The sequence below is a fragment of the Oncorhynchus mykiss genome, chromosome 1 (assembly GCF_057628025.1).
Source record: "Oncorhynchus mykiss isolate SJ-2025 chromosome 1, ASM5762802v1, whole genome shotgun sequence".
Classification (NCBI taxonomy): domain Eukaryota; kingdom Metazoa; phylum Chordata; class Actinopteri; order Salmoniformes; family Salmonidae; genus Oncorhynchus; species Oncorhynchus mykiss.
Window position 1 is genome coordinate 41,273,038 of NC_143022.1, and position 21,210 is coordinate 41,294,247.

Below are 21,210 nucleotides of genomic sequence, written 5' to 3' on the forward strand. Positions count from 1 at the left end.
CAATAAATCAATAAAAATCGAATGAAATTATAATAGTTTCTACAGCATTTTACTTCCATGTTTTCCTTTGTTGTCCAGTCAAACGTGACAACTGTCGTCCACTTGCGATCTACAATATAAACCACAATATTCATGACGAAGAGAGCTTGCTGCCTTATATTTCAGGAAATATTTGAATGTAAAATGCATGTGAAATATCACAGCCAACGCACAATTTGTCAGACTACTTGCACAATTGTGTACATTCTGTCTTTGGGGTTGCAAGAAAACACCAAATGATTTATCAATTTAAACATTTTATTTTTTGTTAATGCAAAATATAAATAATAATAATAGTTTATAACAGTGTTTTACTGTTCTGTAATTCTATTACATTTCATTGTGTCAGTCTTTTCACTTCACCAAAACAGCACTATTTGGACTGTTTTCCAGCATGAATTAAACAATTTCCTTGACAACTTTGTAAGTGTTAGCATCAGTACCAATGATAAGCATTCATTTAATTATATTTACTACTTTTTGCCTGTCACATCAAACATGTTTTGATTATAACTACACAACGACTGAATAATCCCTTCTTGATCTTACTTCTGTCCATCTGTTGTTGACTTTGGTCATCAGGATGGACACTGATTGAGGTCAAGGGTGAGATATTGGAGTCAATGTTCGTTCCATCAAATCAGACCTACACTGTATAATCCTAAACCTGATTTGGTGTCAGAAAATGGAGTCACTAATCAAGTCTGTCAAGTCTGGAATTAGGAATAGCCTCTAATAGTTTAAACAACTCCCTCAAAACAAGTCTAACTTCAGATTTAACCTACTTCAGAAATAACTGCGTTAAATATGGGAATATTCTATTGTATTATATTTACTAAGGCCACCATTGTTTCTCACTCCCACCTGCATAAATTAGTTTGTTATATGAAAAAGTGGGAGCTGGGAGCTGTATCCCAACACATGGTGCTGTCCAAGGTACTGATACAAGAGGACTAAATGATAAGTTGTTTGCTTTGCATGATGGCCAGCTCCAAAGAGGTGGGTTTCTCTCAGCATGGTAGCCTATATTACAATTGTTTTAATCACCCATACCCCTGTGCTACATTTCTCATTCTAGTTTGAGGCAGGTGTCCTTCGGCCCACTCCCCACCCAAAGTGTTCTTTTGGTTCTCCACATTTACTATCCCTTAAAAAATTGATGAACATGAAGCAAGACACAAATGATCATTGTACATCATTTAATTGACAACAATGTGGAATCACTTTCTTTAGGGTTTATAAAGAGCAATGCCACGCACGCACGCACGCACGCACGCACGCACGCACGCACGCACGCACGCACACACACACACACACACACACACACATACACACACATACACACACATACACACACACAGCAGAGTTTGAATGTCACTTGTGACTTGAGAACATAAGTGTGTTTATGTTTTTCATTATTATTATTACATTGAATCAGTGAAAGAACAACAAATTCAAGGAAGAGTGAATGTGTGAATGTATTCCATGAAAAAATATCAGATTTCTCCAGTATTTTCTAGTCTCTTGTGATTTTTGCCAAAGTATATTTTAAGCATCCTCTTGCATAATCTTCCATAGTCTTCCCTCTAGCTTGTTGTGGTCCTCTGGTTCTGTGAACAGTGTAGGCTACTGTAGCTCCTCATGCCAGATGTATAAACTGACTATGACAGTGACAGAGATGGTTTTAACTGTCTAATGGTTGTTTGGTCCATACCAGGATCCCCAATAGGGTATGCAGAATCCTGACGACTCCATATCCAGACCTGAGAATATGACAGAAATAATTATTAAGAACACGCACATACACTATACAGTAAAAGTCAAAAGTTTGAACAAACCTACTCATTCAAGGGTCTTTCTCTATGTTTACTATTTTTCTACATTGTAGAATAATAGTGAAGATATCAAAACTATGAAATAACACAGATGGAACCATGTAGTAACCAAAAAAGTGTTAATCTAATAAAAAAATGCTTTATATTTGAGATTCTTCACAGTAGCCATCCTTTGCCTTAATGACAGCGTTGCACACTTTTAGGATTCTCTCAAACAGCTTCATGATGTAGTCACCTGGAATGCATTTCAATTAGCAGGTGCGCCTTGTTAAAAGTTACCTTGTGGAATTCCTTTCCTTCTTAATGTGTTTGAGCCAATCAGTTGTGTTGTTACAAGGTAGGGGTGGTATATAGAAAATAGCCCTATTTGGTAAAAGACCAAGTCCATATTATAGCAAGAACAGCTCAAATAAGCTAATTTTATCTTTATTTAACTAAGCAAGTCAGTTAAGAACAAATTCTTATTTTCAATGACGGCCTAGGAACAGTGGGTTAACTGCCTTGTTCAGGGGCAGAACAACAGATTTGTACCTTGTCAGCTCGGGGATTTGAACGTGCAACCTTTCAGTTACTAGTCCAACACTCTAACCACTAGGCTACCCTGCCACCGTTTGGTTGCTCTGCCTAATAGAAACAACAGTCCATCAGTCCATCATTACTTTAAGAACATTTCAAGAACTTTGAAAGTTTCATCAAGTGCAGTCGCAAAAACCATCAAGCACTATGATTAAACTGGCTCTCATGAGGAACGCAACAGGAAAGGATGACCCAGAAATACCTCTGCTGCAGAGTTAAATGCACCTTAGATTGCAGCCCAAATAAATGCTTCACCGAGTTCAAGTAACAGAAACATCTCAACATCAACAGTTCAGAGGAGACTGCGTGAATCAGGCCTTCATGGTTAAATTGCTGCAAAGAAACCCCTACTAAAGGACACCAATAAGAAGAGACTTGCTTGGGCCAAGAAACATGAGCAATGGACATAAGACCGGTGGAAATCTATCCTTTAGTCTGATGAGTCCAAATTTGACACAAAGTAGGTAAATGGATGATCTCCGCATGTGTGGTTCCCACCGTGAATCATGGAGGAGGAGGTGTGATGGTGTGGAGTGCTTTGCTGGTGACACTGTCAGTGATTTATTTAGAATTCAAGGTACACTTAACCAGTTACCACAGCATTCTGCAGCGATACGCCATCCCATCTGGTTTGGGCTTAGTGGGACTATCATTTGTTTTTCAACAGGACAATTACCCAAAACACACCACCAGGCTGTGTAAGGGCTATTGGACCAAGAAAGAGAGTGATGGAGTGCTGCATCAGATGACCTGGCCTCCACAATCACCTGACCTCAACCCAATTGAGATGGTTTGGGATGAGTGAAGGAAAAGCAGCCAACAAGTGCTCAGTATATGTGGGAACTCCTTCAAGACTGTTGGAAAAGCATTCCTCATGAAGCTGGTTGAGAGAATGCCAAGAGTGTGCAAAGCTGTCATCAAGGACAGGGTGGCTACTTTTAAGAATCTAAAATCTAAAATATATTTTCATTTAACACTTTTTTGGTTGCTACATGATTCCATATGTGTTATTTCATAGTTGTTATGTCTTCACTATTATTCTACAATGTAGAAAATAGTTTAAAAAAATAATAACCCTTAAATGAGTAGATGTGTCCAAACTTTTGTCGGGTACTGTGTATAAAAAAGTATTTGGACACCCCTTCAAATTAGATGATTTGGCTATTTCAGCTACACCAGTTGCTGACAGGTGGATAAAATCGAGCACACAGCCATGCAATCCCCATAGACAAACATTGGCAGTAGAATGGCCTTACTGAAGAGCTCAGTGACTTTCAACGTGGCACTGTCATAGGATGCCACCTTTCCAACAAGTCAGTTTGTCAAATTTCTGCCCTGCTAGAGCTGCCCCGGTCAACTGTAAGTTCTGTTATTGTGAAGTGGAAACGTCTAGGAGCAACAAAGGCTCAGCCGTGAAGTGGTAGGCCACACAACTCACTGAACAAGACTGCCGAGTGCTGAAGCAAGAAGTGCGTAAAAATAATTTGTCCTTGGTTGCAACACTCACTACCGAGTTCCAAACTGCCTCTGGATGCAACGTCAGCACAATAACTGTTCGTCGGGAGCTTCATGAAATGGGTTTCCAAGGCTGAGCAGCCGCACACAAACCTAAGATCACCATGCGCAATGCCAAGCGTCAGCTGGGGTGGTGTAAAGCGTGCCACCATTGGACTCTGGGGCAGTGGAAACGCATTCTCTCGAGTGATGAATCACGCTTCACCATCTGGCAGTCCGAGGAACGACTCTGGGTTTGGCGGTAGCCAGGAGAACGCTATCTGCCCGAATGCATAGTGCCAACTGTAAAGTTTGGTGGAGGAGGAATAATGGTGTGGGGCTGTTTTTTATGATTCGGGCTAGGCTCCTTAGTTTCAGTGAAGGGAAATCTTAATACTACAGCATACAATGACATTCTAGACTATTATGTGCTTCAACTTTGTGGAACAGTTTGGAGATGGCCCTATCCTGTTTCAGCATGACAATGCCCCCGTGCACAAAGCGAGGTCCATACAGAAATGATTTGTCAAGATCGGTGTAGAAGAACTTGACTGGCCTGCACAGAGCCCTGACCTCAACTCCATTTAACACCTTTGGGTTGAATTGGAATGCCGACTGTGAGCCAGGCCTAATTGCCCAAAATCATTCATGCTCATTAATGCTTTTGTGGGTAAGTGAAAGCAAGTCCCTGCAGCAATGTTCCAACATCTAGTGGAAAGCCTTCCCAGAAGACTGGAGGCTGTTATAGCAGCAAAGGGGGGACCAACTCCATATAAATGGCCACAAGTTTGGAATGAGATGTCCACATACTTTTGGTCATGTAGTGTATATAATGCACACATTTTTCACAAAAAAAGGGGAATACTACAAAGAGACCCAAAACAAAAACTTTTTTGATTCCACTCATTTCTTCAGTCTACCTTGTCCTCCAAAACCAGACATTGAACCCACCAATTTAACAGTACTGCAGCCCACTCTCACCCATTTAACAGTACTGCAGCCCACTCTCACCCATTTAACAGAACTGCAGTCCACTCTCACCCATTTAACAGAACTGCAGCCCACTCTCACCCATTTAACAGTACTGCAGCCCACTCTCACCCATTTAACAGTACTGTAGCCCACTCTCACCCATTTAACAGAACTGCAGTCCACTCTCAACCATTTAACAGTACTGCAGCCCACTCTCACCCATTTAACAGTACTGCAGCCCACTTTCACCCATTTAACAGAACTGCAGCCCACTCTCACCCATTTAACAGTACTGCAGCCTACTCTAACCCATTTAATAGAACTGCAGTCCACACATATCTGACATATAGTTTCCATATTGGCAAGCTAATAGCAAGCTCAGATGCTTAATTAAGAAGAAAGACAACCTACAGGATTGTATTTTAAATGCATTTCACTGCCTACCCGAAACACTTACACAACCCATAACAAAGCCAGATCCTGGTCAACATGATAGCAACCTCCTTATTTACTCTACATAAACATAATGTATCTTTATCTTTTATTCATTTTAGACACTTCCAGACATTTATTCAAATCTGAAATGCAAACTGAAATGCATTGAAACGCAAACAGTATTTCCCCCCCTTTCTGCAAATAGGCCCTGCATGCACTGTATTGCATGTTGTTCCTCTCCATTTTAACTCTGTATACATGGAGCTCTGTAGGCTTTAATCACTTCAGGGAGCCGGCCCAAACTCTTTCTCTGTCAATGTTCATCCACTCCCCCATTCAAACAGTCCCTTTCTGTCACCAACCCCACAATGCAGGGTTTGTCCTTGCTCTCTTTGTCCACCTCTGATATATTTTTTGACTGCTCCCTCTCGTCAGACAGCATGCAGCATATGCAAATAGAGGCCCTTTTATTCGCCAGACCCCTCCCCTGAAGGGGAACAACCATGAAGGGGAACACACTCGCATACAAACAGAGAGAGGTGTAGAAATACATACGCAAAAAGCCTGTACATGCACTTACAGAAACACACACACACACACACACAGACTCGCAAGCACAAACACTCAAACAAATAGACTGACATACCAGATATTTTACACTGAAAAGTGAAAATTCTCTCTGGCTGGTATTACCACATCCATAAGGTGGTTCTGTAACACTAGAGTTTATGCCATCCAAATACTTCTCAATTCAACACAACAATATAATACAATACAACAGAATATAATATATACATCAAATATACGTAGGCAAAGCATGCAGTGAGTGGCAGAGGGAAAAGTTAGATTACAGGGTGGAGGATGTATGAATTCTCTGCTATAGGGTGAGGGTGTTGAGTCTAGACAGGGATCAAAGGTGTGGGGGGGTACCCTACACAGATCTACAGAGGGGTAGACTGAGGGAGGGGCCAGGCTGGAGCTATGGAGCGTAGACTGAGTATTTGGGGTTTGGGGGAAGACTGTGTGCTTATGGGGGACTAGACTGTGTGTCTGAAGTTGGGGTGGACGTGGTGGGAGGGTAGACTGGAGTTATGGTAAGGAGGTGTCTGATGAACATAAAGCAGTCCTTCCCTCAGAGCTGACATTCCAAAGCTCTGGCCCTGTGCCTTCTGTGAGTGTGCGTTTGTGTGTGTGTGTGTATTGGGGGGGCTGATGTGCAGCAACTCCCACGCATTTAGACAGCTCTGACAGCTTGGCCTTTTCACGGGTGCATTGCTGAGCCAGCTGGCTTCCCTTCCTTAGCAACCTCCACAGGGGTCAAAGGGCACCCCCCCCCCCCCCCACCCCACCACCTCCATGACCACCTCTCCCACTGGCCAGAGACCAGACAGCTTGGCAGCCGTGAACTTGAGCTTGACGAACTTGACCTATACTACAAGAATACGTTGAAACAAAAAAGCATGCGCATTGCATCACGTGACCAGACGTGGATATTTGATCTGTCAAATAATGATCCAAATCAGATAATAATCTAGAATCAGTAGCACAATGATCAAAATGGAGAAGGAACCAGTATGCAGTATCAGCAAGGACTGAGAGCTACAAATCTATACAGTGCTATACTTAACACTGAAACTGAGACTCCTCTTCCTAAGTGTTCCTCACTTGCAAATCTGCATTATTTCAGAGGGATCGACACAATCATTACAGAACTGTAGATAGTACTATACAGTAGCTGTACATCTTCAATCAGATTAAGAACATGCAAAGAAAGAAACAGGTCACTCTCAAGACCTCCCACCACCCCACCTCCAAACTCCATCTTCCCCTAGTGTGATTATAATATGAGTACTGTATTAAAAGCTCAGTCACCTAATTCTCCTCTACTTTCATTAGAGCACAGAAGATCCCTGCTCCGGGACTCTGGGGGCAGACAGACATAATCTGAAATGCCCTGGATGTAGAAACTTCTCCTGTGTATTCCTCTATAAGATACTTAAAGACAAGGCTTTGTGCTAGATTACTACCGGCCAGAGTTGTATTAGGGAGCCCTGATGAGGCCAGCCTGACCCACATTGGACCCCCCCCCCCCCCCCCACACACACACACACAAACACACGTGAGCCAGGCTTAATATATATCACAGTGAGCCATTAAAACATGAATACTATCCACACAGCGAGAGGTGAATCCAGAGAGGTAACTTGGGAGATGTACTTATTTCATTAACTGTTTGTGGGCTACATTACTCAAGTACAGAATGGGAACTGTGGGAACACACAAGATCAGTTTATGGTATGACTCTCCCTCACTGAAATACCTCCAAACATTAAATAATACTTTATCCTAAACGCTCAAACAACAGTACTACGATTCAATTAATGCAAGGCTACAATATCTCTAATTTCTTCCCTTCCTTTTCAGGACACACACAGTCATCTGTGGCGGTCACCAAAACATATACAGTCGCTCCCCTATATCAGGAGCATTCAACTCTTACCCTACAAGGTCCGGAGCAAGCTGGTTTTTGGTTCGACCTGATAATGAATCACACCCATTTGGTGTCCCAGGTCTAAATCAGTCTGATGAAAAAATGCAGTGGAACTGGCTTCGAGGTCCAGAGTTGAGTTTGAGGGCCCTATATGGATAATTACGTTTGTTCAGAGATTAAGGGAAATTTTGGCGGATGTATCCATACACGGGAGGGGTAATCTTGCGGAAACTATGATCCCAAATTGTTCTTAAACCATGTCTTAGTGCCACTGACCTCTCTGACAAATCACTGATTGGACATGGCCACCATTTTGATTGAAAGCTGGGGTTTAAAATTAAAGTATTCCTCCTTAAGCACCTCAATACTGATGTGTTATAATACTCAATACTGATGTGTATCTCAAACTATACCACATTTGACATGTTTTGGATCACTTTGGTATTTTCTGTTATAGTTGATTTTCTGTTCAGATAGAAGTTTATGTTTTACTTCTATACCAAATTCCCATGATCTGGAACTGTAGAACAGAATGTATTTTATATGAACTAACTGTGTTCTTTCCTAAATGCAAATATGGCTTAGTGACTCATTAAAGAAAACACACAGGGGAACATTGTTTGTCTGTGAACACTGAACAGATGTGCCTGGACAGTACTGAGGCTGGGTGGGGGGTCTAAATTCCTTTTGAATGCATGCATCCAGTATTTGAAAGAAAAACCTGTCTCCTTTAAATGCTAGTATAGTGACCATGAATACATTTAGATTGCCTCACAAATCTGCCTCGGTCGCTGACTCTCTTTGGCCACTGTGCCGACGACTGTAGCATCTGTCACATAGAGCTGACCCCCCCACCCCATCCCACCACACACACAGACACACAGACACACCCTCAATAACTCCCCCTAATTCTCCATTACTGACATGCAATTAAACGCATACAGGTCTTTTGATTGAGCTTGCGCCTCGCTGTTCCTCTGCTTACAGTAGCTTCTGCTCCACGCGGGGAGGCGGAGGGAAAGAAACATGGCCACTCACCCTATACACACTATCATGTGTCTCTCTCCTCCTCCCTCTTAGCATCCTTCAGCCTCTCCCTGCCCCTCTCTTTCCTTTCCACCAATCTGTCTTTTACCTCTATTCGATGAGCAACTGTCGACATTTCAAAGTGGTGTTCTATAGCTGTTTTTAGTCTGTTCAAAAGCAGATTGTCTGTCAGACATATTTTCCTCCTCTCTTTGTTTGCTATAACACAGTAGTACCACTCTTATAGAAAAGCGATGAAGTGTCATCTGAGTGAGTTCTCTCACTCTTTCTGTCCCCTTTATCATAGTTTCACATATGCAGTATATAAGACAGACAGGCCTAACACAGTTACAGTACATAAAGAGCTGTGCGCATCATTCATCTGAATAAGAAGGGTAATACTTTATGGGCCGGTTTCCTGGACCTAGATTACGTCTATTCCTGGACTGAAAAGCATACTCAATGGAGAATCTCTACTAGTTCCTTTTAGTCCAGGACTAGTCATAATGCTGTTCTGGGAAACCAGCTTTGTAAATATAAATGAGACATTCATTAAACCTGCATGATGAAGGAGATGGATGATGAGTCAGCTGTTTCAACACACCTTGCAGGTCCGCTGAAAGTACTCAGTCATTCAATACATCACTGTTCATCTACTTCAACCAAATGAACTACTATACCATTAGACTCCCTCTGATACATCCAGTGGTCTCAGTGGGGTTTCTCTATCTATACCTGGTTCCTCTGTGGAACCTGCTCCATGCACCCCAGAGATAAATAGAGAAAAATGAGGTAGAGGAGGAGAGCTTGGCAGAGAGGAAACACGTCAGATCCAATGATAACACTGAAACACTCCCTGACTTTTTTTTTGTCTCAGACAAACTAAGACTTAAATCTATTTTACCACTAAAGCAACAACAAAACAATCCAGAACATAAAATACTAATAGTGATGAGTAACATTTCACCTGTAATGCGACTTATATTTCTATCATATCCCTTTGCCAGCTCGTGTATATTGTGTACATTGTTAGCGTACATACTGTATAACGGCAGTAAAATCTCCTATACGTTTGTCAAAGTATTTCCCAGTCCACAGCAATGTCCCTCTCAGTCATGCAGAGCAGACTGAATAGACTAATGAACCCAGTCAGGTGGCAGTCTAGTGTGCGAACCTAACCCCACCCACCACTCCTCACACATCCAATCAACATGTCAAATGCACATATTAAAACACACACATTAAACCCAGTTGCTCACAAGACTCTCCTGATCGGTTAAAACATTCTAATGACTGTGGCATCTGCTCAAAGTCTAGTCTGGAGGGCCTTTCCCACCCTGCCCCCCGGCTCTCCAGGCCCAGGCCTCACCTCACCACCAGCCCTCACAATAGTGGGGATAGTTTTTTTTTTTGGGGGGGGTGAACAGCCTTTGAGGGGGAGAGAGAGTGGGGATGAATAATAATGTGAAAACGCAGTCCTCTGTTCATTAACACACGAACGCAGGCTGCAGCTGCACACATTGGCCCTTAACGCAGACTCTCTCTCTTGGCCTCTCTGCTTTTCGCTCTCTCTCTTGCCCCGTTTCAGGTTGATGCAGGAACCGCCAGGAGTACAGGGTGGCATTTATACCAGACTTAAGTCTAATTTTGGTGTGTGCTTGTGCGTGTTTGTGCGTGTGTTTTGCATGTCTGACCATCTCTGTCTGTGCACTTCATTCATAAATCAAGCCAGTTGCGCAATGTAGGCAATGCTTTTTCTACAGTTTTTGTGATTATAATAGCTCCCTTTCATGTCTCATCATCAATATTTGGGAGTAGAGTATACAGAAATTAGGTAGTAATTTGCCAGTAAAGTATGCTCACACAGATGCACGCACACACACACCCCACACACATAAACTTGATTCTAAAAAAGATGAATATGGATTCATATGAATCAATTAATCATTTGGGAATGGCAAGTTACAGCCAAGTATGAGCATAACTTTGTAAATTGTCCTTGATGTTTGTTTGATAATCTCACACAATATCTGAATAATTATTCCATATCATTCATCATTTCATTACACAGTAGGTACATATGAGTTTGATGTAGTAAGATACAACAACTGTACTGTATAATTTGGAGCACTATATTAGTCTTCATCTGAACAAAAACGTCATGAGAAAAAAGCAAATAAGATTAAGAATGAATCTTATAGAAGAATCTATTTAGCAGGGATCTGTAGTAGATTATCAATGAAACATTTTAAACCCCATTAAAAATCCCTCGTTGCAAACTATTTGCATCAAGCAAGACAACCAACAACACAACCCACACTAGACTACTTCCCGAGCGCACTAAGCCTTTCAGAACAAAATGTCCCTGCCCGCAGTATTTTCATATCATTTTTTTAATCATCACTCTATGTCTAATAAATCACTATGTCTGTTTATTTCATGTAAATAACTCAAACTATTTCTTCAAATGTTTTTTCCTGAGCCTCCTTTTGCCATTGAAATGCTCAGTCTGATCATGTGGGCGACAGACGAGTGGCCCCTCTCTTGACAGCGAAGAGAAATGTTTTAAGTTTAAGAGTTAATTTCATGCAATCCTACACATTTTGCCATGGGGTGTAGAGAAAATCTTGCAGTTTTAAAGCAAGTTTGATGCAATTCTACACATTTTGCCATGGGGCGGAGAGAATATTTTGCAATTTTACAACACATTTCATCCAATTCTACTTATTTTGACATGAGGTGGAGAGGAATGTTTGATTTTAATGATATCTGAGTGAGACTGATTAACAAAATAAATAGGGGGCCCCCCCGGCTGATAATTTGACCATGATAACAAGTTTTGATAGCTGGCAGTTAAATTAACTTAGCAATCAAAAACATTTTTTGCTAACATGGGCTAATTAATTGGTTATCAATGACTGATATAACTAGATAAAAACTGTTGATGCACAATGAAATTTAGAATTTGCACCTTGCATATTCTACTATTCTAACTGAGTTTTTTTTTTTTTTTTCCCCCCTCACTTACCCCTTCAAAGAATGAGGAGCCATATGCATAGAAAAGATGGACTGGTTATTGGTCAAATCTGATCAGATTGTGATGTCATGCCACGGGCCAAAAGTTCCATCCCACCTGAACAGGCTGAAATTCCATGATCATATTTTTCACAATTTCAGAGTGTTATTTTGACGTCATAGTGTGGAAATATCTTAATTTTTTAAGGAAATCACGTTTTTGACTGCACTGCTCCTTTAAAATATTATATAACATAATCACGGTCTTCTCAGAATAGCATATCCTATTTGAGCGGGAGGAATAGGCCTTCCTTCCTCTACTGTAAAGAGTAAAAAGCCGCCAAGAGAAAATTGTAGGCTTCCTGCAATCCTCCAATCGGTGCCAGCTCATTCATTTTGTTTGCCACCCAGCCCCCTGCCTCCTTCTCCTTGCCCCAACCCCTTCTCTTTTAATCAATAGTAGAAGGCCATGTGTGATGTGGGAGGAAATAGGGAATACCCCCCCTCTCTCTCTTCACCACCCCCTAACAATTTTCCACCCCCATTCCCACTCCTACTTTTGGTACCCAACAGAGGACCATGATGCAACTCACCTCGTGTGCCAGCCCAGCCATTTTAGGTACCGCGGCAACATCTCCCAAGATGGCTCCTTTCTCTCCTCTTTCAGCACCCATCCGGTGGGGATCAGGCACAGTCTTTGTCCCCTCTCTTGTCTCCCTGTTGGCAGTACAGATGACATTAGAGGCTGGTGGGTAAAGGGGGTGGGGTGTTGGGATAGGGGTTGGCAATTTCCAGATAGTTTCATCCTCTTATTTCTCTTTTTGCGGTGATTCTGTCCCCTTTTTGTGCTCCTTGATCACACCAAGTTGTGAACAAGTCACCTGTGGAGAAAGCAGGTGGACGAGAAAAACATACACCATGATATTTGGTGATTATTACCCTTTCCAAAGCCAATGCAACGACCTCTTCAGATTATTTTTAAGAGACAAATGTGGACGCACAATTCCTCTAGTTCCTTAAAATGTTAACATATAGAGCATTTAAAAATGACACTACTGAAACCCATTCTGCTTTAATCTAATTAATTTCTGACATACATCTATCTATACACTATATACTTATATACTTATATACTTTTTTTTGTTTGTTGGCTGCCTGAGGAGTTGTCTGACTCATGCATTACATTGATACAGCTGGAGATGTACAGTAACAGTGTGTGACTGACATGTGCAGAACCCAGCATGCTGTTGGTCAATATCTTAACCCATTACCTGTGCATGATGACTGATGCAAAAGGATTTAAAGCTAGTACGGATAACACATGCACGCCTGTCCCAGGAATTTCTCCCCAAGTCATCCTTATTACATCATCCACCCAAGCTAACAACACCACAATTAACGAAATCAAAGGAAATCTATATTATTGCAAGACTTTGTGATGGCGTACAGAATGCCCTGACTATACCGTAAAGACCACACTGAGTGAAAGCTCGTTCCAGGCATGCAAGGGAAAAGAACTAGGACTTAAACTTAAACTTAAACTAGGACATAAATCCAATCTCCCTATCTGAATCAAAGCAATTAGCCCGGCCTGGGCTGACAGTGAGCCTGCTGCAGCAGGTAGTTAAAAGGGATGAATGAAAACTCATCTCACTTTAGTGCTCTCTAGGCTTTACAATCTCAGTTGCTTAATTCTCTGGCCAAAGCACACAAAGTAGGTGAAGTAGAAAGTTAAGAAGTGCAGGCCCTGCATCCTGGATGTCCCTGCCCTTGTTATTGAGAGGACACAATGTATTGGTAGAATTACGCCCAAGGTCTCAGACACTTCAATTGTAACTGCAGTCTGCAAGTGTTTTTCTTACCTATGGGTGTATTCTTAGAGTAGGCTTACCTATACCATTCACATTTAGTTGCATTTCTAGTGTATTGCATATTCAAATAGCCTACACTGCCTAGAACACGTAGTGCTTTACTGGCAGGTTTAGCATACACTCTTATTTGGCTATTCTTTCAAACATCCTTTAATTTTTCGTTTTCCTAATGGCTTAAATAAGGAATAGGCACACTGTAATATTTTTTTGCCAAAATGTAAGAGATTAATTTAAGTTAGAAGGTGTGAATCGTGGTGGCCATGGCAAAGTGCTGGCAGGGTGGTGGTTGAACGTGGCGGTTTAATTTAATAAGCAGCCAGAGAGAGCGAGTTGTTTTGCATTCAGCACCATGTTCTAGAACAGGCTGAATGGATAGCTCCCGCGTAGGCAGACTCGGTGGATAATCGCCCCGAGAACACAAACTAATCCAAACACATCGAAACAGATTCATACCTCGTCAGTGACTGCGACTAATACCACAAACCAACATCGGGCCCTAATAAGCATAGGCCTATATTCACAAATGTAATCGAGTCATGTGCTTGTTGTAATAGCTTTTATGGCAGCCTTAGCCATTATCAAAAAGGCAAAGACGTGGTATTTACTTAGATTACCTTATTCAAAAAGTTTTAAATGTAAAGTGAGGCCTGTAGTTCTTATTTGGCCACAAACATGGTCATAAGAGTAGCGCACACCCGTACCACAAAGGAAACAGCCAAAAAGGCCTAGAAAAACGAACAAATGTCCTCAAGCCAGTCGAGGCGGGCACACATTAAGGAATGTTCACGATGTCAGAGTTCGGATAAAAGTAGGCTTACATCTGCTCATATTTTGTTTACTGAAATTAAAAAGGCATCCATTTCAAATAAATTGTTGATTTTGTTTGATTATATTTGTAACCATAAATATTAAGAACACAATAATGTTTAACAAATTACATTGCAAGCATTGTGACAACAAAGACGTTTATTGTTTTTACAATTAACCACATGACGTGTTGCTTACCTTTGAGGTGGAACTTGGCGAAACTTGTTCCAAGGCCTAATTAGTTGTAGGTATACCCTAGGCCTTATTTCCTACCTGACCGTGAATGTGGAAGTAATTTCTACTTTCGGTTATCTAGCTTTATGACAGGTATTTAATACTCATACAGCTAGATAACCAAAGACAGAAACCGACCTCCGGTTTACATGCATTTTCGTAGACTACTTTGTCTTGCTGCCTCGTACTCATGACCGATTGGTGAGCGGTAGTGATGACGTGCTTCATCCGACACCTTGAGAGAGGAAGGAATGATAGATATGATTTAAATTTGTTATGACCATATTAAATGTCCTTTTACCAATGACGGCCGAAAATAAGTGGGGAAAATATTATATTATATTCTAGAGATGTCCATATATTCTATTCGGAGATGTTCATGTGGTGTGAGGACAGGACACTGACAGCGGGTCATCAAATTCATTTTTAAAGGACCAATAAGGACAAGATAGACCTGAATAAACATTGACTATAAGTGAGTGGCGTTTATACAGTTAGGCCTGTTATTACAATACATCGCACCATCTTTCAGGCTATGGCAACAAAAAGGCCTACACTGATTGGCCTTATCATTGATAGGCATAGGCCTATCATTCGATTATATTTAGTTTTCTAATCATTATTAGGAAGTTCCTCAACAGGTAGGCTTGAAAACGTATAGGGTTACACTCGATGTGAGTTAAAAAATGTGATTGCCTTTAATTGAAGGGGGGAAAATATATCCAAACAAACTCAGTTCGAACAAAGTGGCTAATTTGTATAATGTGCGCATGTGACTTGGTTATGTTGGGCCTATATATAAATTATCTGTTGCCAGAATTAAATGAATCAAGTGTATTATCTTAATTTAGAAGATATCGCCACAGCATTGTGGAGATTTTGGAGATGTTTCCTTGTCAAAGCTTTTAATTTATCTCAGAGACAGAAACATTTTTTTCCTGGTGTGTCTAGTATCAAATCATAGTCTAGTAAAGTAGCCTGCGTTATATCTTGAAAATGATAATTGTATCCTTAGTAAGTAATTCAGTAAATGTGATGTTAGGAGTGTTGATTAATTGGCATGAGAGGATAGCGCCAACAGGTCCTCTCCAACAGGTGCTTTGTTACATTTCATTAGGCTAATATTAATGGACAATGCTTACACAGAAATAAACTATTAAACTTCCACTGAAAATAGGCAATATGACTCAAATAGATGTGTATAGCTTACATTTGATTGACTAAATTACTTGTTAGTTGTGTAAGGGTGTAGGCTGCATAGGGCCTACTGATTTTGTTTGCATTTAGACAGTTATTTTCCTTCTATCCATTAATATACAATTTACTGAACAACAACCAAACTTAAGAGTTCCTTGTCTGTAATCAAACTAACTAAATGTGAATAAAGACAATCAAAAGCAGACCTAGGCTCACAAGTTCTTCCTAGTCGCAATACGAACCATTGTTTGTTTTGTATTTTAAGAACAACAACACTATTAGACTTAGTGAAAAGTATTTTTGAAGACTGAATGATTTGTCTATATGTCACTGTTTAGAAGTTTAGCATATTTAGAGGATGACTTGGACGTGAAACTGAATTTGAGACAGCGCGGCTATAACGCATGATATGGCGAATATATCGTGTAGGACTCGGCCCTCATGCTGTCTTCAGTTCAAGCACGTTCCGATTTACAAACCACCGACCCGTTTACAAACATACAAGATAGGAAAGAAGGACTATGCTATATAATAGACCATCATTCAAACGCTAGTAATATGATTGTCGAGTTGCCTTTGTGTGCCCCTAGGCCTGGTCACTTTTATTGAGACTTCTTGCCAATGACCTAGTTCTGAATCAAGGGCTATATTCACATCAAAAGCAAGGCTATAGCCTGGATAGGAAAATCACAGTATTCTAATCTATTAGTCTCCTAAAAATTGCACAGTACATTGTTATAACACTTCCGACAAGAATGTCGGCTACTTTTCTATTCGATGTAAATAAATAACATATGCCCCCAATATATTATAATGTACCCGATGCCAGAAGCGCACGCCTATTTATAACCAATGCACAACAAAAATCCGATAATTGTAAGTAAAAGGTGACCACCAGCAAACCAGACACATCCAAGGCAGCAGGCAGACCATGGACATGACGAGAGAACAGATTCCTTGAAAGGTGCAATCCATCCTTATCTAAGATACCCTGTCTGTTTGCAGTGATGCCGCTATAGCTTACTTGTGTTTAAGTCCTAGATTAAGAACTATATTTTTTGAATCCCCATTTTTCAGTCTTCAGTTCTATCTTTCCCTCCACGTGCGTATGCTATGTCTAGTTAACTCGCGCTCTCGCGCCTCATCTGTCCGACCTATCATTGCATGAATACGCACCGTCTTCTCCCCCTAGTCCGTCTCCTTCCCTAGTCCTCCGAGCTCTAGCCTACTCACTTCGTGCGCGCATCCTCTGGTGACAATTTTTGCACACCGTGACGCCATTCCAGTGGCAGGTTGTTGTATGTCCAATCACAGAACCCGATGAAAACGAAGGTTTTTGTATGTGCGCATGTGTTGGTAAGGTGCATGGGGTTGGGAGTCCTTCTGTAAATGTCTTATTAACAACCATTGAGTATCTCCATTGTCAAATCAGTGCAAATTGCTACACAGTTTGGAATCCAAATGTGCCAGTTTTTGAAGCGTTATTCATATGCATATGCATATCTTCATTTGCATATGCAAAATATGAGTTATATTTGGTGATGTCCAGTTATGCCCGCATTCAACTAACGTAGGCTAATATGGCTCATGTTTACTCGTTAAATGTAGGCTATTACGCAGACACAAAACTAGAGAGGAATGTATAAGTTTCACTTGATAGCCTTTACTAATTTACGCATTGGCCTAATTGGTGCGTAAAAGGCGACTCTTTATCCAGCCACATTAATTATGGCAACGTACACTTAGGTTCTTGACTCATGTCATAGTAGCCTAATAAAATTAAATATAACTGCTTGTCTGAATAATGACTGAAACTCAATTCCTACAAGGTAGTCTGCATTTGTTTCAAATCAAATCAAATTGTATTTGTCACGTGCTCCGAATACAACAGGTGACCTTCCAGTGAAACGCTTACTTACAAGCCCTTAACCAACAGTGCAGTTTTTAAGTAAAAAATAGGTATTAGGTAAACAATAGATAAGCAAAAAAAGAAATAAAAAAAAAGGTTAAAAAAAATAACAGTAAGGAGGCTATATACAGGTGGTACTAGTACAGAGTCAATGTGCAGGTGCACCGGTTAGTCGGGCTATTTGAGGTAATATGTACATATAGGGTTAGTTAAAGTGACTATGCATAGATGACAAACAGAGAGTAGCAGCTGCCTCAAAGAGGGGTTGGGGGGGGGCTGGACACAATGCATAGGATAGCCATTTGATTAGCTGTTCAGGAGTCTTATGGCTTGGGGGTAAAGCTGTTGACAAGCCTTTTGGAAGTAGACTTGGCGCTCCGGTACCGCTTGCCATGCGGTAGCAGAGAGAACAGTCTATGACTGGGGTGGCTGGAGTCTTTGACAATTTTTAGGGCCTTCCTCTGACACCGCCTGGTATAGAGGTCCTGGATGGCAGGCAGCTTAGCCTCAGTGATGTACTGGGCCGTACGCACTACCCTCTGTAGTGCCTTGCGGTCGGAGTCTGAGCAGCTGCCGTACCAGGCAGTGTTGCAACCAGTCTTGATATTGCATCTGTAGAACCTTTTGAGGATCTGAGGACCCATGACAAATCTTTTAAGTTACCTGAGGTGGCATAGGCTTTGTCGTGCCCTCTTCACGACTGTCTTGGTGTGTTTGGACCACTCTAGTTTGTTGGTGTTGTGGACACCAAGGCACTTGAAGCTCTCAACCTACAGCCCGTTGATGAGAATGGGGGCGTGCTCAGTCCTCATTTTCCTGTAGTCCACACTCATCTCCTTTGTCTTGATTACGTTGAGGGAGAGGTTGTTATTCTGGCACCACCCAGCCAGGTCTCTGACCTCCTCCCTATAGGCTGTCTCGTCGTTGTCAGTGATCAGGCCTACTACTGTTGGGTCATCTGCAAACTTAACGATGGTGTTGGAGTCGTGCCTGGCCATGCAGTCGTGGGTGAACAGGGAGTACAGGAAGGGACTGAGCACGCACCCCTGAGGGGCTCCAGTGTTGAGGATCAGCGTGGCAGATGTGTTGTTACCTATCCTTACCACCTGGGGCAGCCTGTCAGGAAGTCCAGGATCCAGTTGCAGTTAGCTTAGTGATTAGCTTTAAGGGTACTATGGTGTTGAACATTTTTGTCCAGGTGGGAAACGCTTTGGTCCTTTTGTCCAGGTGGGAAAGTGCAGTGTAATGTGCAACAGAGATTGCATCATCTGTGGATCTGTTTGAGCGGAATGCAAATTGGAGTGGGTCTAGGGCTTCTGGGATAATGCTGTTAGTGTGAGCCATGACCAGCCTTTCAAAGCACTTCATGGCTACGGATGTGAGTGCTACGGGTCTGTAGTCATTTAGGCAGGTTACCTTAGTGTTCTTGGGCACTGGGACTATGGCGGTCTGCTTGAAACATGTTGGTATTACAGACTCAATCAGGGACATGTTGAAAATGTCAGCGAAGACACCTGCCAGTTGGTCAGCACATGCCCGGAGCACCTGTCCTGGTAATCTGTCTGGCCCAGCAGCCTTGTGAATGTTGACCTATTTAAAGGTCTTACTCACATCGGCTACAGAGAGGGTGATCACACAGTAGTCCAGAACAGCTGATGCTCTCATACATGCTTCAGTGTTGCTTGCCTCGAAGCGAGCATAGACGTGATTTAACTCCTCTGGTAGGCTTGTGTCACTGGGCAGCTCGCGGCTGTGCTTCCCTTTGTAGTCTGTAATAGTTTGCAGGCCCTGCCACATCTGACGAGCATCGGAGCCAGTGTAGTATGATTCAATCTTAGTACTGTTTTGGCGCTTTGCCTGTTTGGTTCGTCTGAGGGCATAGCAGGACTTCTTATGTTTCCTGCTCCTTGAAGGCGGCAGCTCTACCCTTTAGCTCAGTGCGGATGTTGCATGTAATCCATGGTTTCTGGTTGTGGTATGTACATACAGTCTCTGTGGGGACGACGTCATCGATACACTTATTGATGAAGCCAGTGACTGATGTGGTGTACTCCTCAATGCCATCGGAGGAACATATTCTTCTCTGTGCTAGCAAAACAGTCCTGTAGCTTAGCATCTGCGTCATCTGACCAGAGTCACTTGTGCTTCTTGCTTTAGTTTCTGCTTGTAAGCAGGAATCAGGAGGATGGAATTGTGGTCAGTTTTGCCAAATGGAGGTAGAGGGAGAGTTTTGTATGTGTCTCTGTGTGTGGTGTAAAGGTGATCTAGAGTTTTTTTTCCCTCTGGCTGCACATTTAACATGCTGATAGAAATTAGGTAAGACTGATTTAAGTTTTCCTTCATTAAAGTCCCCGGCCACTAGGAGTGCCGCCTCAAGTGGGTGTTTTCCTGTTTGCTTATTTCCTTACACAGCTGACTGAGTGCGGCCTTAGTGCCAGCATCTGTCTGTCGTGGTAAATAAACATCCACAAAAAATATAGATGAAAACTCTCTTGGCAAATAGTGTGGTCTACAGCTTATCATGAGATACTCTCCTTCAGGCGAACAAAATCTAGAGACTTCCTTAGATTTCGTGCACCAGCTGTTTTTAACAAATATACACAGACCGTCCCCCCTCGTTTTACCGGACTGTGCTGTTCTATCTAGCCGGTGCAGCGTATATCCCGCTGAATGTTATCCATGTCCTCATTCAGCCACGATTCCCTGACATTTTAAGGCATTAGGCTACTTGAATTGATGGAAATTTAACTCAGACTTTATTTTCCCATTTGAGATTGGATATGCATTTCCTTGCAAATGGGAGATTACGGTCTATCTCACAATAAAGCTGGAAGCTATCTTTCATGGTTAACTTTATAGCCAACTGATGTACACCTGGGACTCCATGGAATAGTTATAGGTTTTATAGAATTTCAAATGTGCAGTACCCATTTTGTTCTTAAGGTAATATTCATTTTCAGGTACGAGTTCAAAAGTTGTCAATATAACAAAATAAGTACACAGAAACTCGATCTGTAGAGTGCACCATTGTGTGTGTGTGTGTGTGCCAGGGACATGTGCACACATGGAGTTCAACAATTATTTCAGGACAAGTTTCTAGGCGATAAAGGCTAAGAAACTTCCTTCAAAATAGACTCCTTCAGAAATATAATCTCACTATTTAGGCTATGCTTGATGTGCAATATTGTTTTACATTGTTCTCCTCTATGAGACGATAACCTTCCATGAATAATAAATACATATAATTGAAAAGATACAGCATCAATGAGCCTACAAAACAGTTTAAATCTCCATATGATAATGACATTC

The 21,210-nt window shown here is 41.7% G+C and overlaps 1 long non-coding RNA gene across 2 annotated transcripts; it reads right to left on the minus strand.

The window, feature by feature from the left end:
• Positions 1–279: 279 nt before the first annotated feature.
• On the minus strand, positions 280–17,245 carry LOC110522570 (uncharacterized). Of its 2 annotated transcripts, none has more exons than XR_002473343.3 (3): positions 17,169–17,245; positions 12,477–12,600; positions 280–1,802 (listed from the first exon to the last, which is right to left on the minus strand). It is a non-coding gene; the product is annotated as an uncharacterized LOC110522570 (long non-coding RNA). The 2 variants fall into 2 exon arrangements; XR_002473340.3 differs by lacking the exon at positions 17,169–17,245 and adding an exon at positions 14,760–14,860.
• Between the last annotated feature and the right edge of the window lie 3,965 nt (positions 17,246–21,210).